Source organism: Pelophylax lessonae (genome assembly GCF_965119305.1).
Source record: "Pelophylax lessonae genome assembly, chromosome: 2".
Classification (NCBI taxonomy): domain Eukaryota; kingdom Metazoa; phylum Chordata; class Amphibia; order Anura; family Ranidae; genus Pelophylax; species Pelophylax lessonae.
The window spans coordinates 384,256,880-384,282,299 of NC_138769.1; the positions used below are offsets into that span (position 1 = coordinate 384,256,880).

At 44.6% G+C, this 25,420-nt stretch overlaps 1 protein-coding gene across 1 annotated transcript in view; it reads left to right on the plus strand.

Annotated features, from left to right (window-relative positions):
* The window catches only part of MDH2 (malate dehydrogenase 2), a 254,993-nt gene extending 230,269 nt beyond the window's left edge, over positions 1-24,724 (plus strand). Inside the window, exon 9 of the mRNA XM_082247782.1 lies at positions 24,712-24,724. The gene's annotated coding sequence lies outside the window, so the exon portion shown is untranslated. The remainder of the gene's footprint in view (positions 1-24,711) is intronic.
* Positions 24,725-25,420: the final 696 nt, after the last annotated feature.

Here is a 25,420-nt window from a genome sequence, read left to right on the forward strand (position 1 = left end):
TATTTTGGAAAGGTGCAGAATATATCTTTTTGTGTCTGTTCCCTACCACAGTAGTTATTAATTTGGAACCACTAATCAATGTGAGGATAGGAGTTGCCTATCTATAAAATGTCCAGAACAGATGGCGAGCCTTGCCTAGGAGGAAATTTACAGGTGAACCTGAGAATCTGAAACAAGGCGCTTGAGACAATCTGAGGATTTCTGATAATCAGCCAGCTGAGGTAAGCCTTTTACATTTGGGTTATCAGACTTCCTTGATCGGTAGGGCATTTTCGGGACAAAGGGTACCCATTTTACTCCCCTTAATCGAACAGTATTGATTGGTGCTTATATGTTATGTCATCACTTTCTTCTGTCCATCGGAGTGTTAAAGGGAAGAATAGTGTTGTTAACAGGTTATATTAAGCACACATCTGCTGTAATAGTAGTTTAGAGGCAAGAGTGTATAGGCACATGTAGAGAAGAGAGAAGACTGGCCAGTCATTATGTGCAATAAATTAAGTAAGGCAATGAAGGATAAGAGATTCTCAAAAATGCCCAGCACAAGACGAGAGCTAGAAAATATATGAACCGAAGGTCCGGTTCTGCCTGTACTGAGCCCCTAGATAAGAGGGTAAAGTGGACAGTGATAAGTACGAACCTTCTGCAGTAAAACATTTAGGACAATCTGCCGGCCTCGCAGGAAACATTCTGTGCAGTCGCTGAGGAGTGTAATAGACCCTGTGTAGGAACTTGACTTGAATAAGCTTGTCCCTGGAGGCAATGACCAGTCTGGAGCCATTCCCCAAGCAGTCCTCCCAGTCCTCCCTATCCAAGTCGGGGATGTCCGAAGACCACTTCTGCCAAAGACGCTCCAACGCAGGGGAGTCTACAACAAGCAGGGTAGCGTATAGGGCAGAAAGGGGCTTAGGGAGGTCCGCCTGCGCCAGCACATCCTCCAGACGATCAGTCTGTATGACAGGGGTGATTGGGAACTGAGCACTGACCGCATGGCGCAACTGGAGATAACGGAAGCCTATCCAGCGGGGCAAGGCAGTTCTGGGGGGCGGTGTTCGAGGTCATGAACACCCGTCTTCACCTCTCGGTCACGTGCGCCCCAGAACTGGCACTCTTGGGCATCCCCGATCAGGTTAGGCGCAATAAGTATTCCCATTTACTGATTTCTCTATTGCTGTATTACGCTAAGAAGGAGATTGTCCTTCGGTGGGTCTCCCCCTCCCACGCTGGCTGCGTGGGAGGCCCTGGTGCATGGGGCTCTCCCAATGTATAAGCTCACCTACATTAATAGGAACTGTCCCCATAAATACGAGAAGGTTTGGCAGCCCTGGATAGATGGCACGGGTTGATCCTCTGTTCTGTTTGATGCTATCTGTCTGTGTTCCACTTCCATTTGTTTTTCCTTTCTTTTTTGTTTTTTAGTAGACTTGCATCTAGCCCCACCGTGCCTTTTACATGCTCTTCTATTAGATCTGTGTTCACTAGACCATGAAGAAAATAAAGTAGGTTAAGAGGGAAACCATGGGCAATACATGCACTACACAAGATGTTTTCTACTCTCAAACGATATAGAAAACGTTAAAATGTTGGAAGTAATAGAAGAGAAATGTGTATTCTGTCATGTGTACAGAGAGAAATTCTCTCCTTTGTGATTTATTTTTAATCAGTCAAACTCCTGTCATCAATTTGCCGGAAAGCAGAAGCTAGATGAAAATATTTTGATCTCTTGTGGCCTGGGGTATGAGCAGCATTTACAGACTTACAACACATAACCCCTTCCCCTCTGACGCCGTGAGGTTAAATCTATAGTTTAGTGCTCGCTTACACAGCCGAGCCGATGATAATTTATGACTTTTCCAAGTATTTTATCTTAATTACTCTGATGATTTCTTCTGCACTTTGCATATTGATGGCAGATTCGCAATTTTTTTTTCCAATTCCGTGTATTTTACATTTTAAGTCGATTCAGTGTTTTACTGTGCCGAAATTACAAAATCACTTGAGGACGTAAACTCAATTAGTTTGAGTACACTTGCTAATTCAATGTGACATTTGTTAAAGCATGGCAAGCTAATTAGTTAATTAAATAAAATTGATCATGCTACCAAAGACAACATTTTTATTTTCATTCAGATCAGTAGGTATTTATGTATGTTTTCAATTAAGTTGGCTTAAGTATATAACGCTTGCAGTCTAAACATAGGGGTTGAGTGTCAGATGTACTGCTTGGTACATTTAAAGATGCATTATAAATCAAGCTGTCATTTACACAGAATGCACGTCAGAGAAGCAGTGCACATTGGCTGAACAAAATGCACCAAAATATATCCTTGTAACACCCTGATATGTGCTGCAGTACTGCACTGTATTTGAATGACAGCCCCATCCATCATAGATATGAATAGAGGTTGTGTAATGCATGTAATGATGCATAAAGTGCCAGGCGAAGAGCAATTAAAATTAGATACCTGTCATGTGATACCTGCCTTTTTTAGCTGATTATTCTGAATTCTTATGAAGCTGCAATTGTTTCATCATATGCCCCAGGCACTATCAACAGGATAACTGCATGTGTGAGGGAATGTAGGAGGGAAAACCATTATTGCACCACTGTCTTAAAGGTACCTACCATTCAAGCATGAACATGCTGCATTTAAATTCATTCATAGAAACCCTCACATATACCCAGTAATGTGAACAGTCTCCGATGATACACAGAGACGAGACAATCTCTCTACATAAGTTTTCCATGTGTATCTGCTGTCTTCAGCTTTCTATATACTTTAGAAAGTGCACATTGTGTTAGATTCTTTTCTTCCTGTTTCAGCAGTGGGAGGGGAGTCTAGGCATACGCTGTGTGTGAGCTGATTGGAGGAAAGGCACACACCCCCACTTCGCATAGGTAGAGGAATGAAGAGTTGTGCTGTGAACAGACAAGCTCTCTGCTTATCTGTCTCTAAGTCTCTTCCCGACACAAATTTTCAGCTGCTTTTATCTCCTGTGTCTGAGAGCTGGTCAGAAGTTATCATAGTTACATAGTTTGTGAGGTTGAAAAAAGACATCAGTCCATCCAGTTCAACCTATAATGTGTGTGTGTTTGCTGTTAACTAGAGTTGAGCGGACACCTGGATGTCTGTGTTCGGCGGGTTCGGCTGAACTTGGAAAAAAAGTCTGGGTCCGTGTCCCGGACTTTTTCCGAACTTTACCCGGACACAGAACCCCATTGAAGTCAATGGGGACCCGAACTTTCAGGCACTAAAATGGCTCTAAAACACCAATGGAAAGGGCTAGAGTGCTGCAAATGGCAGCAAAACATAGTTAAGAGCATGGCAAGTGCTCTGCAAACAAATGTGGATAGGGAAATAACTTAAAACAACAAAAAAAACAGAAAAATAAAACAATTTTCTTCATCTGTGAAGGACGAGGCCCATATGGAGTAGGAGGGAGGTTGAGGTGGTGGTGGATGTGGCGGTGTAGGTGGAAGCGGCGGTGGAGGAGGACGAGGTAGCCAACACTGTTTTTTTCAGTCATTTTAAATGAAGGTACACCCCAAAAGAGTGAGAAAGATCAAAAATAGAACAATGGCTGGGTAAGGTCGGTATCCATCTCTATTCTGCACAAGGTACGGAAAAGTCCTGTGGGATCCATGCATGGTTCATTTTAATGAACGTGAGCTTGTCCACATTGTCTCTGGACAGGCGGCTGCGCTTGTCTGTGATAACGGCCCCAGCCGTGCTAAATACACGTTCAGATAATACACTAGCTGCAGGGCATGCCAGCACCTCCAAGGCGTAAAGGGCAAGCTCAGACCATGTGCCCAATTTGGGGACCCAGAAGTTGAAGGGGGCAGACCCGTCATTCACTACATGTAGGCATGTGCACACATACTGCTCCACCATGTTGGTGAAATGCTGCCTCCTGCTAAGACGTTCCATATGAGCTGCTGGTGCTGCTGTTTGTTGTGGCGTGCTGACAAAGCTTTTCCACATTTCGGCCATGCTAACCCTGCCTTCTGAGGTGCTGGCGGTGCCCTGGTTGCGTTGGCGACCTCTTCCTCCTCCTCCTCTGCTTGGCCTTGTGCTTCCACTGTGGCCCCGCTGTCAGGTGGGAATGCCAGCAGCATCGCGTCTACCAGCGCGCGCTTGTACTTGTGCATCTTGCGATCGCGCTCCAGTGAGTGAATAAAGGACGGTACGTTGTCCTTATAACGGGGATCCAGCAGCGTGGCCACCCAGTAATCAGCACAAGTTAGAATGTGGGCAACTCAGCGGTTGTTGTGGACACACTGCAGCATGAAATCGCTCATGTGTGCCAGGCTGCCCAGAGGCAACAAAAGGCTGTCCTCTGTGGGAGGTGTATCGTCTGTGTCCTCTGTATCCCCCCAGCCACGCACCAGTGATGGCCATGAGCTGGCCTGGGTGCCACCCTGCTGTGAACATGGTTCCATCTCCTCCTCCTCATCCTCCTCATCCTCCAGAAACTCCACTATGGCCTGCTGCTGCTGGCACAGTCTTTCCAGCATGTGCAAGGTGGAGTTCCACCTTGTGCGCCAGGCAAGGGATGTGCGTCAAACCGGCTAGGCCCAGAGCTGCTATGAGATTTCGCCCGTTATCGCACACCACCAGGCCGGGATTGAGGCTCGCTGGCAGCAACCACTCATTTGCCTGCTGTTCCATGCTCCTCCACAACTCCTGCTCGGTGTGTGGTTTTTCCCCCAAACAGGCAAGTTTTAAAACTGCCTGCTGTCGTTTATCCCTGGCTGTGCTGAAGTTGGTGGTGAAGGTGTTATGCTGACCGCATGAGGAGGCGGTAGAGGATGAGGAAGCGGAGTAGGAGGAGTTAGGAACAGGAGGCAAACTGAAGCGCCCTGCAATCCTGGGTGGTGGAAGGACATGCGCCAAATTGCGATCCGCCTCAGGCCCATCCGCCACTGCATTTACCCAGTGTGCCGTTAGGGAGATATAACGCCCCTGACCGTGCTTACTGGTCGATGTATCGGTAGTTAGGTGGACCTTGGCACAGATGGCGTTGCGCAGTGCACACCTGATTTTTTCCCCCACTTGGTTGTGCAGGGAAGGGATGGCTTGCCTGGAAAAGTAGTGGCGGCTGGGCACGACGTACTGTGGGACAGCCACCGACATAAGGCTTTTAAAACTGTGCGTCTCCACCAGACGGAATGACAGCATTTCAAAGGCCAAGAATTTTGAAATGCTGGCATTCAGGGCCAGGGATCGCGGGTGGGTAGGGGGGTACTTCCTCTTCCTCTCAAGTGTTTGGGAGATGGAAAGCTGAACGCTTCCACGGGACATTGTGGAGATGGTTGGTGACCCAGGTGGTGGTGTTGCTGACAGATCCTCTGTTTGCGGGGTGGCAGGTGCCGGTATCACTACAGAGGTGGATGAAGAGGCCGAGACTGCAGCAGAAGAGGAAGCAGGAGGAGCCAGAGACCTTTCTTGGTTTTGAAGGTGTCTACTCCACTGCAGCTCGTGCTTTGCACTTAGATGCCTTATCATGCAGGTTGTGCTCAGGTTGAGAAGGTTTATGCCTTGCTTCAGGCTCTGATTGCACAGGGTGCAAACCACTCGTGTCCTGTCATCAGCACATTTTCTGAAGAACTTCCACGCTAGAGAACTCCTTTGAGCTGGCTTTGGTGCGCTCGGTCCCTTGCTGCGTTGGGCAGTAGCAGGCGTAGTGTCTAGGGCACGGCCGCTCCGCTTCTGCACCCTGCTCCCTCTTCTGCTGTGCTGGTGGCTCTGTGCGACCACCGCCTCTTCCTCCAAACTACTCAGGTCACCTGCATGACGTTCATTCCATGTGGGGTCGAGGACCTCATCGTCCTCCACATCATCTTCCACCCAGTCTTCACCCCTGCCCTGCTTGTCGGTCTCCACAATTCTGAGTGCCGCAGCAGTTGGCACCTGCGTTTCGTCATCATCGGAGATGTGCTGCGATGGTCCTTCCATGTACTCATCTTGAGAAATAAGTGGTTGGGCATCGCTGCACTCAATCTCTTCCACTTCTGGGGCAGGGCTAGGTGGATGGCCCTGGGAAACCCTGCTGACAGAGTCATCAAAAAGAAGAAGAGACTGCTGCATGACTTGGGACTCAGACTGCTTGCCTGATTTGCAAGGGGGTGAGGTGAAAGACGGTTGGACATCGGCTGCAGGTGCCAACTCTGACCTTTCTGCAGTAGACTGGGTGGGAGACAATGCGAAGGACCTGGAGGCACTGTCAGCAACCCAATCTACTATCGCCTGTGTACTTCTTCTGGCCTCATCACTTCTAGAGGCGCATGATGCCCTTCCAAATACTGCTGCAGGTTCTGTCGCCTACTCACACTTGAGGAAAGTGTTTCACTTGTGCGTGTAGCTGGCACCGATCGACCACGTCCTCTCCTTGCAACAAGAGCTCCACCAGCATCACCACGACCCAGGCCACGGCCCCTATTTGACGTTCTCCTCATATTTCTGTAATTTATGATCTTGCCCTAGAAAGGTGTTTATTGAATAGCGGAACAAAACAACAACAGTATCGCACGGGTGTATCTCACAGTCAAATATGCAAACTATGCCGCAATTTAATTTTTTTCACCCCAAAAGGGTGTATATTGAATAGCGGAATAGAAAATTTTTTATAAAACAATGTATCTCACACGTACAAACACAGACTAGGCCCCGATTACAATTTTTTGTACCCTAAAGGGAGGATGAGGAATAGGAGGAGTTCGGAACAGGAGGCAAACTGAAGCGCCCTGCAATCCTCGGCGGTGGAAGGAGATGCGCCAAACAAATTGAAAATGTGTATCTCACACGTACTGATACAGACTATGCCGTAATTTTATTTTTTTCACCCCAAAAGGGTGTATATTGAAAAGCGGAATAGAAAAAATTTTATAAAACGGTGTATCTCACACGTACAAACACAGACTAGGCCCCGATTACAATTTTTTGTACCCTAAAGGCAAGATGAGGATGAGGAAGAGAAGTAGGGGGAGTTCGGAACAGGAGGCAAACTGAAGCGCCCTGCAATCCTCGGTGGTGGAAGATGCGCCAAACAAATTTAAAAGGTGTATCTCACACGTACCTATACAGACTATGCCGCAATTTAATTTTTTTCACCCCAAAAGGGTGTATATTGAATAGCGGAATAGAAAAAAGTATATAAAAAGGTGTATTTCACATGTACCGATACAGACTATGCCGCAATTGAATTTTTTTCACCCCAAAATGGTGTATATTGAATAGCGGAATAGAAAAATTTTTATAAAACGGTGTATCTCACATGTACAAACACAGACTAGGTCCCGATTACAATTTTTTGTACCCTAAAGGCAGGATGAGGATCAGGAAGAGGAGTAGGAAGAGTTCGGAACAGGAGGCAAACTGAAGCGCCCTGCAATCCTCGGCGGTGGAAGATGCGCCCAAAAAATTTGAAAGGTGTATCTCACACGTACCGATACAGACTATGCCGCAATTTAATTTTTTTTACCCCAAAAGGGTGTATATTGAATAGTGGAATAGAAATTTTTTTATAAAACGGTGTATCTCCCACGTACAAACACAGACTAGGCCCCGATTACAATTTTTTGTACCCTAAAGGCAGGATGAGGATGAGGAAGAGGAGTAGGAAGAGTTCGGAACAGGAGGCAAACTGAAGCGCCCTGCAATCCTCGGCGGTGGAAGATGCGCCCAAAAATTTGAAAGGTGCATCTCACACGTACAGATACAGACTATGCCGCAATTTAATTTTTTTCACCCCAAAAGGGTGTATATTGAATAGCGGAATAGAAATTTTTTTTATAAAACAGTGTATCTCACACGTACAAACACAGACTAGGCCCCGATTACAATTTTTTGTAACCTAAAGGCAAGATGAGGATGAGGAAGAGGAGTAGGAGGAGTTCAGAACAGGAAACAAACTGAAGCGCCCTGCAATCCTCGGCGGTGGAAGATGCTCCCAAAAAATTTGAAAGGTGTATCTCACACGTACCGATACAAACTATGCCGCAATTTAATTTTTTCACCCCAAAAGGGTGTATATTGAATAGCGGAATAGAAAAAATGTTATAAAACGGGGTATCTCACACGTACAAACACAGACTAGGCCCGATTACAATTTTTTTGTACCCTAAAGGCAGGATGAGGATGAGGAAGAGGAGTAGGAGGAGTTCGGAACAGGAGGCAAACTGAAGCGCCCTGCAATCCTCGGCGGTGGAAGATGCGCCCAAAAAATTTGAAAGGTGCATCTCACACGTACCGATACAGACTATGCCGCAATTTAATTTTTTTCATCCCAAAAGGGTGTATATTGAATAGCGGAATAGAAAATTTTTTATAAAGCGGTGTATCTCACACGCACAAACACAGACTAGGCCCCGATTACAATTTTTTGTACCCTAAAGGCAGGATGAGGATGAGGATGAGGAAGAGGAGTAGGAGGAGTTCGGAACAGGAGGCAAACTGAAGCGCCCTGCAATCCTCGGCGGTGGAAGATGCGCCCCAAAAATTTGAAAGGTGTATCTCACACGTACCGATACAGACTATGCCGCAATTTAATTTTTTTTACCCCAAAAGGGTGTATATTGAATAGCGGAATAGAAAAAACTTTATAAAACGGTGTATCTCACACGTACAAACACAGACTAGCCCCCGATTACAATTTTTGTACCCTAAAGGCAGGATAAGGATGAGGAAGAGGAGTAGGAGGAGTTCGGAACAGGAGGCAAACTGAAGCGCCCTGCAATCCTCGGCGGTGGAAGATGCGCCCAAAAAATTTGAAAGGTGCATCTCACACGTACCGATACAGACTATGCCGCAATTCAATTTTTTTCACCCCAAAAGGGTGTATATTGAATAGCGGAATAGAAAAAAATTTATAAAACGGTGTATCTCACACGTACAAACACAGACTAGGCCCCGATTACAATTTTTTGTACCCTAAAGGCAGGATAAGGATGAGGAAGAGGAGTAGGAGGAGTTCGGAACAGGAGGCAAACTGAAGCGCCCTGCAATCCTCGGCGGTGGAAGATGTGCCCAAAAAATTTGAAAGGTGTATCTCACACGTACCGATACAGACTATGCATCAATTTAATTTTTTTTACCCCAAAAGGGTGTATATAGAATAGCGGAATAGAAAAATTTTTATAAAACGGTGTATCTCACACGTACAAACACAGACTAGGCCCCGATTACAATTTTTTTGTACCCTATAGGCAGGATGAGGATGAGGAAGAGGAGTAGGAGGAGTTCGGAACAGGAGGCAAACTGAAGCGCCCTGCAATCCTCGGCGGTGGAAGATGCGCCCAAAAAATTTGAAAGGTGTATCTCACACGTACCGATACAGACTATGCCGCAATTTAATTTTTTTTACCCCAAAAGGGTGTATATTGAATAGCGGAATAGAAAAAACTTTATAAAACGGTGTATCTCACACGTACAAACACAGACTAGCCCCCGATTACAATTTTTTGTACCCTAAAGGCAGGATAAGGATGAGGAAGAGGAGTAGGAGGAGTTCGGAACAGGAGGCAAACTGAAGCGCCCTGCAATCCTCGGCGGTAGAAGATGCGCCAAAAAAATTTGAAAGGTGTATCTCACACGTACCGATACAGACTATGCCACAATTTATTTTTTTTTACCCCAAAAGGGTGTATATTGAATAGCGGAATAGAAAAAAGTATATAAAAAGGTCTATCTCACACGTACCGATACAGACTTTGCCGTAATTTAATTTTTTTTACCCCAAAAGGGTGTATATTGAATAGCGGAATAGAAAAAATTATATAAAATTGGTGATTTTTCAATAGCAGATGTGAACACAGCAGTGTCTTATGTTTTATGTCACGGTCAGCAGCAGGCTATGAAGGGAAAAAAAAAATTCCCCTTTAACTTTGTAATTTTTAAATAGCAGATTAGAACAGCAATCTGTAGTAAAATATAGCTGAACGCTGCATACAACAGACTGATAAAAAAATATTTTTTTCTCCCTCTTCCTCCTCCTCCTCAGTGGGTTCAAGTGAGGGCAAAAAGATCGTTCGCTGCACCACCCCCCACAAAGCAAAATCGATGTAGATCGCTAACAGACGATTGTTCTGTCCTGTGTCTCCTAATCTCTCCCTGCCTACTCTCTCCAGCCTGTCCCTAAAATGCTCAAACATCTTTCCCTGCCTACACTCCGACCTGTCCCTGCATTCTTTTCGGGCACAATGTTGTTTTTCCCTGTCTGTCCCTAATCAGCAGCAGCCAGCACTGTTATGTGTGCTCTCTCCCTACACTACAGCAGACTGACGCACAGCACGCTGTGTCTCGAGCTTATAAAGACCTGGGTCACATGCTTCAGCTGGCCAATCACAGCCATGCCATTAGTAGGCATGGCTGTGATGGCTTCTATGGCACACCAGTTAAACGCTTGTTGATTGGCTGTTGAAAGCCCGCCATTAAAAGCGTGCCATTACATACAAAACAGGAAATAAAATTACCGAACGCGGATTTTCAACCTGAACATACAGTAAAGTTTTCGGGTCCGTGTCCGGGTAACAAAAATCAAATTATCTGGTACGGACCCGAATAATACAGTCCGTGTTCGCTCAACACTACTCAGTAGTTGTCTCATCTACCATCACGTGCTAACGCTATGCTGCGATTCTAATGTTTTCTGCAACTAAACAATTTTGTAAAATATATTTACCCATAAATGTCACAGCCACTTAAAAAAAGGTCTCTAAATGTGCCTTTTTAAATTGAGTTTTGAGACAAGTCTGCTGCTTAGAAGTTGACCTGATTGGAGCTGAGAAAGAAAGTTTTTAATTGGCAGAAAGTTTAATGAGGTTGTCAGATCTGTCACCTATTGCTATGAAAATGTCTTTCAACGTGTCTTAATATATTTCTATTAAATTTCTGGATCATTAATTAGACTCATTATCATTCAAGTGGTTACATGTGTTGTATATCCTCAGAGTTCATATAAATGAATTATCTACTGGCTGTCCATAATCAGTTTGCAAATGGATTTAGCAACCTTATAATCCAAAAGATATTTGCTCTCTATTTTCTTTCAAGGTTTTTATTTTTTATGTGTGTGTCTCTTATTAGCTGGAGATTATTATAAAACTTGCAGCTATGTATTTTGACATTTCTGAGCAACATAATTTATTACTGATAAGTAAATAAGGTTATGAAAATATACATAACAATTAAAGGAAATGTCAGGTTTGTTAAAGCCTAAATCTGGATGTTTTGAAAAAGTTAACATTTCTGTCAGCTTTTCATTTCTGTTCGTGATCCCATTCGAGGCCTTTTCTGATTTACTGTCCCTGTTACACCAGACCCAAAATGGGGGCTGAGGTTGTCACCGGGATAGGAAAGCAATAGGAGCATGCTCAGATGTCCTAACCCTTCCCCTTTCTACTAAAAATGTATTTTTGTAATCTCTACATTATTCTATACTATAGCTATTGAGCAGGGACCATGGTGCTGTGATGATTTGAGTTGTTTCTGTATAACTATGCTTCATTATAGAGCTGTATGAAAAACTAGGGTACCTGGATCCATGTTGGAGTGAGCACTCTCTGCTTGTAATAGATTGATATATATGAACTTTATGAACATAATTCCAGCATTTACAGTACAGTATATTATAACACAGAGGTTCTCAGTCACTACCACCGACATTGTCACCAGACACCACTAACGATTATCAGTGGTGGTAGCTGTTGAGAATGAAAAAGCCTACATCATATCTAACCACCGCCACTCCCACCTATATGTTATATAACCAGTATTACCATACCATCCTGCCACAATGCCTTGTAAGCAGGTTGAATTTAATGCTACACCAGCCGGGAGGGTTAGAGTTAACATGCTTCCTGGGTCTTTTTATAGTGGGCTTTCTTGGGCCAGACTGCCTGGTCCTGTGCTTTAAAAAATAAGGAAGGGGTCTGATCCAAGAGGTGCACATATTATTAAACATGGTGCCGTTGCCGGAGTCCAGCCTACTGCCGAATACAGGGCACGCCACCTATTGATAAATAGCCTTCTACAGAGTAGAGGACAACTGGGATCTGCAAATGCCCAAAGCTGCCAATTCTGAAGATCTGCCATAATGTACCTTATCCTGTGCAGGTATGCTGGGGCAGCTAAAAGCCTGAGTTAGGGATTAGGGATGCAGGAAAAGACTGTGCACTTTGGTCTGTATGTTAAGAGTTTTACGTAAAGCTTTTGAAACGTTGTCCTTGCCTGGTCTGAAGTTATTAAGAAGGTGTAATGCAGGTAACTGGCACACATAGTCTACCATTTGGGTTAGTTAAAACACTTTGGGGTGTAAAGACAGCAGTATAATAGTTAAGGCGACACAGAAGACAGCAAGTGGTTATCAAAAGTAACAAAGGTTTCTCTAGCAGCCTGTCGTAAGTGTGTATATGTGGCAGGTGGAAATAGTCTCTTGCAGGTGGAGATGTTGTCAACACTTTCTCCCTGAGTACCCCATCTCTCATAGCAATGGGAGCATATCAGCACTGCAGAGGTCCTCAGCCTGTGCACTGGTTCAGAAAAAAAAGAGTTAAGGGAGTGCAGGCCTGGAGCCCTCGCTAGGCTCATGGAGGAACCACATTCCGTTACTGGGACTGAGGTAGCTGAGATACGCTGGACAGGTGTAGAGATCATTGGCTTTGCGTGTCACTCTTAAATGCAACAATGACTGTAGTGGTGTACATGAACACTGAGAGAGCTAACTAGAGTTCAGTTATCTGTTAAAGTAGAGGTACCCCATGTGTAAGACAGTGACCCTGTTCAATGTGCCTAGCATAGCCCAGAAGAACCCACCACAGGGTAGGCTTCCTATATGACCCACACTTGGTGCCCAACGGGGAGGGGAACATGGGGGAAGTACCACCCGCCTACCCTACAGCCCCATTATCAAAGACACTTTTCTCCTCTGTACTCAACATTTTTATTCTTTACTCCTGCCAAGGCACATTGTTAATACTGTAAAACTGAAATGGAGCTTTAGCTAGAAAGCCTTTTGCACACAACAATTAAGTTGCCATATTAAATCACCTTTCTAATTTACTAATGGGCGAATTTTCACTGACAGAGCATGGTTTGGATTTAAATTTAGTAAATCATGGATAAAGTGATATTTTAATACTATAGTAAGTTCTAATAGAGACAATATTCATTCATTTTTTTCATTAGATATTAACATTTCTATTTTTAGAAACCACACTAGAAAATAGTGGGGAATTATAAAAATAGAAAAAAAACAAAAGCTGTTAATGATTGTAGAAATTCTACAAAAATAATAATCCATAGTAAATGGTCCTCAAATACAGTACTAACATCTATTCTCAACAGATTCTGAGAAACTGATTTATGCAACTATTTAAAGCAGCTCATGTGCAATACAATGTGTTTGTTGCTGCCAGTCAAGTTTTCCTGTTCTAGCTGTTTACTTTATGGGACTGGCATTGTTAGCCTTAGTGCTACCCACTCATATTGTTGGTGTAAATCTTCCTAATTGTTTCAGACTAAGCCAGAACAGTCTGCTAAGAAACATAATAAATCTGAAACCTGCAGCTGGATTTCAGTCTCTGAAACACACATTCTAACGTGGAAAACATGAAAAAAAAAAATATAAGAAGATAGAAAATTTGACCTTGTGTTTAACCACTTCCAAACAGGACACTTTCACCCCCTTCTTACACAGTGCAATTTTCAGATTTCAGTACTATTACACTTTGAATGACACTGTTCCCAAATGAATTGTATATGATTTCTTATACAAATATAGCTTTCTTTTGGTGTTATTTAATCACCACTGTTTTTTTTTTTTTTGCTATATAAACAAAAAATATCAACATTTTTTTTAAATAAAAATTGTTAAAATATTTAGCAAATAAATTATCTTTCTTAATACGTTTAGGCCAAAATGTATTCTGCTACATTTCTTTGGTAAAAATAACCCAAATCAGAGTCTGCAATTTTTAGCATATAGACAATCCAAGATATTTAGTAAGAGGCATTGTGAGTTTTTTAAAGTTGTAGTTTTTTTGTCACTTTTTGGAAAAATTAAGAAATTAAAACAAAAATGTTGCCATTTTAACAATTTCTCACACACAGCATAGGCATACTTAGAATTACACCCCAAACACATTCTGCCATGCCTCCCAAGTTTGAGCATACCACACGTGGGAGACTTTTTCACAGCTTAACCACACAGAGGGGCTCAAAATCCAAGGAACACTGTTGGGCTTTCACAGAGCATAAATGACACATAAATTACGCATCTAATTTCTAGACTACCGATCACATTTTTGGAGGTCCTAGAGCACCAGGACAGTGGAAACATCCACAAAATGACCCATTTTTGGAAAACAAACACTCCTAGATATTTTCTGAAAGGCATATGAATGCTCTGGAAATGCAGAGTTGTCAGTTAGTAAGATATTTTATACACACATCATAGACATACTTAGTCATTTGAAAATACATTTTTTCTTCAAAATGTTTTAGTAAATGCAGGAAAGAAAATTAAAATTGTATTTTTTTACACAGTTGTCAATTAGCAAGATATTTTATACATGCATCATTGGCATACTTAGAATTACACCTCAAAACACATTCTGCTACTCGTCCTGATTATGAGGATATCACATGTGTGGGACTTTTTTTGCAGACTAGCCATGTAGAGGGGCCAAAATCCACGGAGCACCTTCAGACATTCTAGGGACATTAAATACACATATAATTTCCTGACTAACTGTCACATTTTGGAAGTCCTAGAGCACCAGGACAGTGGAAACATTGTCCACTGTCACAAAATGACCCTATTCTGGAAAGCAAACACTCCAAGATATTTTCTGAAAGGCATAATAATTTTTTTCAAAATGCAATTTTTCACAAAAATTGTTTGGTAAATAATTGGCAAAGCCAAGAAATTGTTGTAGAGGACATAGGCCTGAGGTTGAGGCCACTGTAAAGACTGCAGATAGTTTCCTGGATCCATGGAAAATCCAGCATTAGAAATGACATAAACCAAAAAATGAACCTATTCAAGATGGAACTCGCACTTTTCCAACTTGCAATACAGCTTGTTCTCTTTCAATTTCTGTAGCACATGGGAGACATCTGTGTGGTGGTTCTCTAGGGATCTAGGGATTTAGAATGTATGGGAATATCATCGAAGTAAACCACCATATATTGCTGCAGCATATCTTGGAGGAAATCCCTAATAAATCCCTGGAAAACTGCAGGAGGGTTGCAGAGACCAAAGGGCATTACAAGGTATTCATAGTGTCCAGTCCTAGTATTAAATGCAGTTTCACTCTCCTTAATCTTTTCGAGATTATATGCCCCTCTGAAATCAAGCTTAGTGAAGACCGTTGCTTCCTTAAGGCAGTAAAATAATTTGGTAATCAATGGGATCGGATAAGCATTCTTAATTGCAATGCAACTGAGACCTGTATAATCAATACAAGGTCTCAGTTCACCACTCTTCTTTTTCACGAAGAAAAAGACAGCACTGGCAGGAGACCAGAATTTGTGGATGAACCCTCGGGAAAGTGAATCTGCAACATAGTCCTTCATGGCTTTATCCTCAGAGACAGAAAAAGGGTAAACCCGGCTATGAGGAGGAATGGCACCAGGTTGAAGGTCAATTGTGCAATCATAGGGCCTCTGTAACCAAGGATAACCAGTGCCCCCCGGGTAATGAGGTGAGGAACCCCCCACAGCCATGATCAACAGAGCATTTTCATGAGTCACATGGGCAGGCTGTAAAGGTCTCACATCAATAGCCTTAATGGCAAGTGGGGAGGCACGAGGCTGCAGGGGTATTGAGTGCTTCGACACAAAGGCACTATCTATGAACAAACCTACAGCCCCAGAATCAATTACAGCCTGGGTATCGATGGAAAACGCAGACCAGGAAAGGGTAACTAGAACTAGAGGCTTATCCTTCAGAATAGGTGGGGGCGCAAATATGCCACCTAAGGTTTGTCTTCTACAGGGCCTCAGGTGCGGGCGTTTCCTAGACAGGTAGGACAAGACTTCAATAAGTAACCTACCTGGCCACAGTAAAGGCACAATCTCTCCCTCCTCCTAAAGGCTCTCTCTTTGGCAGTGACACAAAGCTGCATGGGCTCTACTTCACTGGAGGACTAGGGCCCAAGAGGCATGGGAGGTGAGAAAGGCATGGATGGGTATGCAAAGTTTGGAGACAAACCTACAGGAGGCTTCTGCAAGCGCTCCTTAAAGTAAGATGTCTCTCGGAGTCTGGTATCAATGAGAATGGCAAACAAGATAAACTCCTCAAGATTCCTAGGTATATCTTGAGCTGCAATCTCATTTTTATAGTTATCAGAGAGACCATGAGAAAAAGAGCCACAAAAGCCTCGTTGTTCCAACTAACTAACCGGTAAATGACAGAGGGGCCCAGGCAGCAGGGGAAATCTGTGCGCACACCTATGTGTGTGTTACTTAGGACAGTATGAATATGTGGCCTGGAGGGTATTGAACTAGGGGGTCAGGAGGGCTGTGGGGGGGGAGGGGGTTGAAGGGAACAGTCCTGGAGGGTCAGGAGAGCATGGGACTAGATTGTCAGGAGGGCAGTATTGGGGGTTAAGAAGGCACAGTCCTGGGGGGTCAGCAGGGCACACTACAGGGGTAGTCTGGAGTGCATGGTCTGGGGGGGGGTTTACATAGTGCTTTACATAGTTAGTGAGGTTGGAAAAAGACATCAGTCCATCCAATTCAACCTATGATGTGTGTGTGGGTTTGCTGTTAACCGTACATCGTATACCCCTGTATGTTGTGGTCTTTAAGGTGCCCATCGAATAGTTTTTTAAAACTATCGATGCTCCCTGCTTATACCACTGCTTGAATTCCACATCCTTACTGCTCTGACAGTAAAGAACCCTTACGCAGTTTAAGGTTAAACCACTTTTCTTCTAGTTTTAGTGAGTGGCCCCGTGTCTTATTGAATTCCCTTCCTCTGAAAAGTTTGTTCTCAATGCTAAGGTCACCAGTATGGTATTTGTACATTGATATTATATCCCCTCTCAAGCGTCTCTTCTCCAGAGAAAATAAGTTCAATGCTTGTAGCCTTTCCTCAAAGCTGATGTCCTCCATTCCCCTAATTATCTTTGTTGCCCTTCTCTGGACTCTCTCCATCTCCAGCACATCCTTTCTGAGGACCGGTCCCCAGAACTTGATGGCATATTCAAGATGTGGCCTGACCAGAGTCTTGTGGAGTGGGAGAATAATCATTTTATCTCTGGAGAGAATCCCCTTTTTTATACATGCCAATATTCTGTTGGCTTCGCTTGCAGCGGCTTGGCATTGCATGCCATTGCCAAGTCTGTTGTCCACTAGGACCCCCCAGGTCCTTTTCCATCTTAGATTCACCCAGGGGATCACCGCCTAGCGAGTAACTTACGTTCGTATTTCTGACACCCAAATGCATTCCCTTACATTTTTCAACATTAAACCTCATCTGCCATGAAGTTGCCCAACCCATTATTTTGTTCAGATCTGCCTGTAAGGTTACTACATCCTGCATAGAAGATATTGGCCTGCTTAGCTTAGTATCATCAGCAAATACCGAGATTGTGCTGGATATCCCAGCCTCTAGGTCATTTATGAATAAATTAAACAGGATTGGTCCCAGGACAGATCCTTGGGGGACCACACTTTCCACACCCGACCAATCCGAGTACTCCCCATTCATCACCCCCCTCTGGACTCACCCCTGGAGCCAGTTTTTAATTCAGGTACTAACCCTATGGTCCATACCTACGTACCTTAGTTTGTACAGTAAGCGTTTGTGGGGAACTGTGTCAAATGCCTTTGCAAAGTCCAGATACACCACATCCACAGGCCTTCCTTTATCTAGATGGCAACTCACTTCTTCATGGAAGGTTAATAGATCTGGCAAGAATGATTTTTCATGAATCCATGCTGATTACTACTAATGAAGTTTTCATTACTAAAGTCTTGTATATAGTCCCTTATCATCCCCTCCAAAATCTTGCAGACTACTGATGTGAGGCTAACCGGCCTATAGCTCCCCAGGATATATCTCGGTCCTTTTTTAAATATTGGTACCACGTTGGCTTTTTTCCAATCAGGGTTCTATCCCATTTTATATTGTCTAGCAAAGAGCGCAGTTTAGGGAAGTTGGCTCTTTTGAAATTTAGTGTCCTTATATTACCCTTGTGTTTCCCTTTTCTATGATTTATACTGAAACAAATTGATCTATGATCACTGTTTCCTAACTTACCCCTTATTTCTACATCCGTGATCAGGTCCGTATTGTTAATAATCAGTAGATCTAGTACCGCATTGTTTCCTGTCGGTGTGTTCACCATCTGACCCATGAAATTGTCCTGCAAAACATTTAGGAACTGCCGAGCCTTAGAAGAATGCGTGTTTCCTTTTGCCCAGTCTATATCTGGATAATTAAAGTCCCCCATTATAATGACATTTCCCATCCTTGTTGCCATTCCAAGCTGTGATAGGAGGTCCGCCTCCCCCTCCTCCCTCTGGTTTGGGGGCCTATAGCATACGCCCATGTTACTTTCCCCATAGTGCCTTCCTTTTGAAGTTCTACCTATAGGGATTCTACATCCTCCTTAGCTCCATTCGTGATATCGTCCCTCATATTTACCTGCACATTGTTCTTGATATACAGACATACCCCTCCCCCTTTTTTACCTTCTCTGTCTCTGCGATATAGGGAATATCCCTGAATGGTCGCCAGCCAATCATGAGAGCTGTCAAACCAAGTCTCTGAAATTCCCACAAAATCAAAATCCTCCTCATACATTAGCAGCGCCAGTTCTCCCATCTTGTTGGCCAGGCTTCTAGCATTGGCATACAAACCTCGTAATTTTGCCTGGTTGCATACTATATCCTCATTCGAAGTTTTGAGGCTGCACTTGCGATTTGTCCACCTACCTACTTTGGGCTTGGAATCTCTGGACACCCTACCAATAATGCCCCCATTAATGCCCGCTGAACCTTGCTCCCCACTGGTTAATTCTACATCTGTACCCTCCCCCCCATCACCTAGTTTAAAAGCCCCCTCTAACTTGTTGGCAATCTTCTCTCCCAGTACGGCTGCACCCCTCCCCTTTTTGGTGCAATCCGTCCCTACTAAAGAGCCGGTAGGCGACTGAGAAGTTGGCCCAGTTCTCCAGGAACCCGCAACCCTCCTTACTACACCAGCTCCTCAGCCACTTGCTAACTTCCCTAATCTCCCGCTGCCTCTCTGGCGTGGCCCGAGGTACAGGTAGTATTTCTGAAAATACTACATCGAAGGTCCTTTTCCTCAATTTAGCTCCTAAGTTCCTGAAATCGTTTTTTAGGACTCTCCATCTCCCTCTAAATTTGTCATTGGTACCCACGTGTACCAAGACAGCTGCGTCTTCCCCAGCGCCACCCAATAATCTGTCAACCAGATCCGTGATGTGCTGAACCCGAGTGCTCGGTAAACAACAAACAGTTCGGCACTTATGGTCTTTTTGACCGATTGCCCTTATCTGTCCTTCTAATAATTGAGATCCCTACCACCAAAAACTGTCTTTCCCTACCTTTAGTCTTGTTCCCACCCTCACTGGAGGAGTTCATCCCCTGGCAGCTAGGGGTGTCACTCTGCTCCAGCAATGTTGGTCCTTGACTGGTTTCCCCAACATCACGCAACAGGGTGTATTTATTGGGATGCTCCAGCCCAGGGCCGGCCTCCTTGCCTCATTCCCTTCTTCCCTTCCTAACTGTCACCCAACTACTCTGCTCTGATGTTTGCACCCTTGTATCACCGCCCGCCTCTGTGCTGGCCCCTGTCGGCACCTGATGGGTACATTCCAAGCTCTCCTTCGGTATGGAGATTCGTGTAAGTGTTGCCAGTTGCTTCCCTAGATTCAGGACCTGAGCTTCCAGGGAAGCATCGTGCTTACATTTTGTGCAGCTGTATTCGCCCTCGATCGCCTGATCATGGAAAGCATACATACCACAAGATGTGCACCGAGTCGCATCTCCACACCCGCCTAGCATTGTACCCACTAATCTAATCTAATGGGGATTGGGAAATTTGCTTAGGAGGGCATGGTACAGGGGGGTCTGGATAGTATGAAACTGAGGGTTCAGAAGAGCATAGTACTGGGTGGTCAGGAGGTCAAACAGAGGGGTCAGGAGGACATGTTACTGGGGGTCAGGGGGCCACACGGAAGGGTCAGGAGGCCACACGGAGGGGCCAGGAGAGCACACTGAGGGGCCAGGAGAGCACACTGAGGGGTCAGGAGAGCACACTGAGGGGTCAGGAGGGCACACTGAGGGGTCAGGAAGGCACACTGAGGGGTCAGGAAGGCACACAGAGGAGTCAGGAGGGCACACCGAGAGGTTGGGAGGGCACACCGAGAGGTTAGTAGGGTATGGTACAGGGGGTCAGGAGGGTACATAGAGTTTTCCCGACATACAAGAAAGCTGCTGTGACACAGCTACCTGTTCTGATGTGCTGATCCCTCCGGTCCTCCTCTCTCGGCACAGAGGAGAAGAGAAGATCAGATCACTGCATACCGGGAGATGAGCCCCGAACCTGCTGCTAGCAAATTTCTAGGTTGCAGAGGCATTACCCGTCCCACAGCCACACATTATAGGGGTGTGCTACAGGGCCAGGAATGCCTCTGCTTTTTGGATTGAGAGCTCATATGACAAGACACCTGAGCTCATCCCTACTCTGCGGTGTTCGCCATTTGGGGATCTGGGGAGGAGCACTTGCAGGTCAGCATGACAGGGACTTGATCGCAATCCACCTGTCACCTGCCTGCAGCCAATAGGTCGATCTCGATTGGCAGGTCACCAACCTCTGGGCTACAGCAATAGAAGAGGGGGAAGGAGACAATATATGCCTTTATGATACTGATGTTATGCTGCACCATTCTCCTCCAGCCAGCAGAGGGAGAACTAAAGCCAAGCAAGCCCACAGATTTCAATGCATAGCGTTGAGAATCCTGGGAGTTGTAGTTTGAGATGACAGTCATACAATGGGGCTAAAGATCTCCTTACACTACAGATCCAAATAGGCTCTGTGCAACAGTACAGCTCTTCCTCTTTGCATTTAAGGGGAGAGAGAGAGAGGGAGAGGGAGAGAGAGAGACTATGTCTGAATATTTACCTGCCAGTGGGAGACCATACCAGCAGAGATCAGAGCCAGAGACTGGGAGTCCAGGCAGCACAGCACTGCCCACATCACAGCACTAGCACCTCTGCTGCAGGGAGACTAGAGCATTCACTGCACGTCATATCTGCATTTACAGTTTTCTTCTAAGCTGAGATTTGTCACTGGCCCTTATAAATAACCAGGGCCGCTGATAAGCCAGTACAACCGGCCCTGTTGTACCGGGCCCGGTGTACTGAGCTCTGCAGGGGGGCCCAGGCAACCTCACAGTCACTGCAGAATTAAAAAAAAAAAATGGACTTTCTAAATTACACCCCCTCTTAGCCGCTATGTCTAGCTTAGGGGGGATTATTATTACTATTTTCTGGGCCCCTCTATGGTGATCTCTGTTGGTGAGTGTGGAGGGACTTTTTTTTCCATTTTCGGGCGCATGCGCAGTGCATTCCATGCCCGTTCTACATGTCCCAGCTTTTTGCTCCCATTGTCATACCTTGGCGGACTAATCTTCCTTCATTCAGCTCCCCACTTAGTAATCAGACTCTGTGTGAGAGAGATGGAGAGGAGAGGCAGGCAGCTGATCGTGTCCAGGAGGAGAGGGAAAGTTAACTTCTCATGTCCCACCTTATCTTTTTCCCTGCCGTTGTCCTGGAAATACAGTTTCCAGCCGAACACACAGCAGCTCAGCCTGACAGTCTATTAATATAGGCTTGCAGTACCTCTCCTCTGCATTAGTAGCCGCTGTATAGAAGGGGGACGTTTTTACTAAGGCATGTATAGGCTTCAAGTTCTGAATAGAAGCATTGCCTATGCACACGTGGGTGGCTAAAACACTCCAGGTATGCCCTCAGCACATACTGTACTCCTGCCAGCATGAGAGAATGTGGAAGAAGATGGTGTGAAGGTAACTACAATAATAGAGATGAGGTGTTTGGCCACAGAGTTGTCAAGTTGTCATGAGAGAAGGGGGGCACATTTCAGTTAGTATTTTGTTGGGGGGGAGGGGGCTTTGGAGGCAGTGCTGTCATGTCCATTCATTCCTAGAAGATGATCCCTGGTGACTGGACATTCACCCTTTTATTGCTGGCCGATGGATTGGAAGTGTGTGATTAACCTTTCCCTGGTGGAAATGCACATTTACCCCTTTAATAGCTAGATTAAAGGGTTTTTCATGCATTTCCGTCAGGGATCTGCTATCAAAAAAGGGTTAATCATGTGCTTCTATCAGAGATCTGACAGCAAAGAAATAGTAAATCATGTCGCTAGCCACCAGGGATCTTATTAGCCTCAGATCCCTGAGAGCCATGATTAACCTTATTATTGCTAGAAGATCCTTCCTGGCCTGGTGGCTGGATATGATTAACTATTTCATTGCTGTCAGATCCCTGATGGAAGCACATGATTAAACTTCTTGTAGGACCACGTCCATAATAAATGAATGTCCCGCCCATAATTAAAGTACATGCTTTGCCTACTGCAGCTTTAAGCCACTTTCACACGGACGATCCGATCAGATCCGCCTGTCAGTTTTTCAGGCGGATCTGATCGGATCCTCCATGCATCCCTATGTGGCATTGGATGTCAGTGGAGACATCTCCGCTGACACCCGCTGCCATCCACTGACACCCGCTGCCAACCCTATTTTCCATCCGTCCAGTGGATCGGATGAGAACGGACAGGCGGTCCGTTCTCATCTGATTGCCCCATAGAGAACAGCGGGGATCTGACAGCTCCGTCTCCACAGACAGAGCGGAGAGGGAGCTGTCACCCGCCTGCTCAGTGGGGATCGTCGGATCGATCCCCCACTGAGCAGCAAGGAGTCCGCCAACGGAGGTGGACCGTGTGAAAGGACCCTTATGGAAACACTGAAAAAAGGTGTCCCTAAACTTTTTTGGATTATTGGAAACTATGGAATTACTGCACTGTACATTACTATGTCACCATCTATAACACACACACACAGACAGCAGTCAGCAGGTTCTGTCACAGTGTGTCACATAGCATGGCTGTTGGGTGCTGATTGGTCAACAAGGTCAGCAACCAACAGCCGTGCTATGTGACACACTGTGACAGAACCTGCTGACTGCTGTCTGTGTGTTATCATAATGCTGGTAATCTTAACCTGCCAGTGTTGCTTTCTGTTATCAAGGCTTCTTTCACAAGGAGCGGAATCCGCTTGTTCAGCGGGGGATCTGTCGGCTAATCCCCCAACGAGCAAAGTGGGCAGATGACAGGTCCATGTCCACTCAGTTTATGCAGAGCTGACACAGACACAGCCCAGTCTGCTCTAAGGATGGTTGGTGTAAACAAACTGGTGTCTTTTTACACCCAACTGTCCTCCAATCCGCTCTGCTAGAGGGGAACAGATTCGTCCCGTTTTGGTTAGCGGATCAAATTGGGGGTAGGCGGGTGTAAATGGACACAAGTTAATTTAGATCTTTCACTCTATAGTAGTGAATGGAGGGTCAGAGCAGGACCACCTGTAAAATGGACAGCCAGACCTGATCAGACCTGTCGTGTGAACCCAACCCTAACATTTTCCCTTTAACTGCTTGCCGCACGCCCTCAGTGCATTTTCTGCGGAAGGGTGGTACAGGCAGGCTGGATGACATACATGTATGTCATCCAGCCTGTTCCAGGTTAGGGACACGCATGCGTGTGCCTGCTGCTAACCCACTCTGTCATTGGCTACAGCCGAATTTTGTCAGCAGGTCCTGGCGAAAGATTTAGGGCGGAGACATGCTGATCAGCTGTAGCCAATCACAGCACAATGTCCTGTGTTTACAAACACAGGGCTTCATACACAGATCAGTAATCTAGCTATTTCTTGCAGGGAGAAAAAACAGGCAGATCTATTAGTAAAAGCAGCACATGTTACACACATGACACTTGTTAAGCACACAGTTAACCCCCTTCATTGCCCCTTGATTTTAACCCAGCCAGTGGCATTAATATAGTGTACACTATACAGTAATTTAGCTGATCGCTGTTTTGGTGTCACTATTGATGTAAGTGTCAGTTAAGCCAGCCATAGATGATTACAATCTTGTCCAGGTTAGCAGGGACTGGCTAAGGCAGGCTGATTGTATCCAAGTAATAGGTCGACATGGGTACAACCTGCCTGTCCGATTTTTACATGCGATTATTTCAAGGCGGGGTCTAGGGAGGGGCCAGGGGTGGGGTAAAGGGTGGGGCTGAAGGGGACCCCATCAGGTAGGCTGTACGGGGCCCCACGATTTCTATCAGCGGCCCTGTAAATAACTCTTATCATTCCTTCATAATTTTGATGATAAGCGGGAGCTACAATCTGCTGGGTCAGATATCTTTTCTTGTACCCTTGATGAATGTTGTAAAACCTTAAAAAAAAGCATAAGGTGGGTGATGTAGGTGTAATGGAGTTTTTTTATTATGTTTAAGCAGACAAACCCTTTATGCCAACTATCCTAAATACATCTAAATTTCCATCTGGTAAGGTTTCACAATCCAACAACCAACATATTATTTACTATTTATTAGCATGCTGGTAAAGCTGTACAACAAAAGTGACAGTAGGGCTTGGGAAAAACACAGCAACAGTTATTTTAAAGCAATATTTAAACCATTTAAATGAAACATGCCCATTGAAAGCACCTCTGCTAGTATTTAAACCCCCACTCCTGAAGGTTTTACCCCTTTTGTGACCAGAGCATTTTTTGCTATTCAGTACTGTGCTACTTTAACTGGCAATTGCTTGTTCATGCAACACTATACACAAATGACATTTTTACCTTTTTTGTTCACACAAATAAAGCTTTTTTTTGGTGAAGATTGATCACCACTGTTTTTTTATTTTCTATTATAGAAATATAAAAAGATCGAAAATTTTGAAAAATCATCAATATTTTCTAGTTTGTTATAAAAAGCAACACTAACAGTCAATTTTCCTGTGGAAAAAAAACTATAAATACATATACATGTGAAACAAGTAATTAATATACTAAATGTGATTATATGTTTCTAACGCAAGTCGTTTTTAGAATACAATATCTTTTATAATAGTGGTCCTTCAAGATGGCCTTGCCTGAGTGCTGGCAAAGATTTTGCAAGGGATTTCCATGCATTATGTGAGCATTATCTCAGTTTTTGTAGGGCCCTTTGTATAATACTGTGTTTCTAAAACTAGGCACTGTAAACACTCATCAGCTTTTGTAGCAAACATATCTGTTTGTTTTATGTTTCGTAAGCATTACCTTAGAGAGAATAATGAGAGACAAACCAC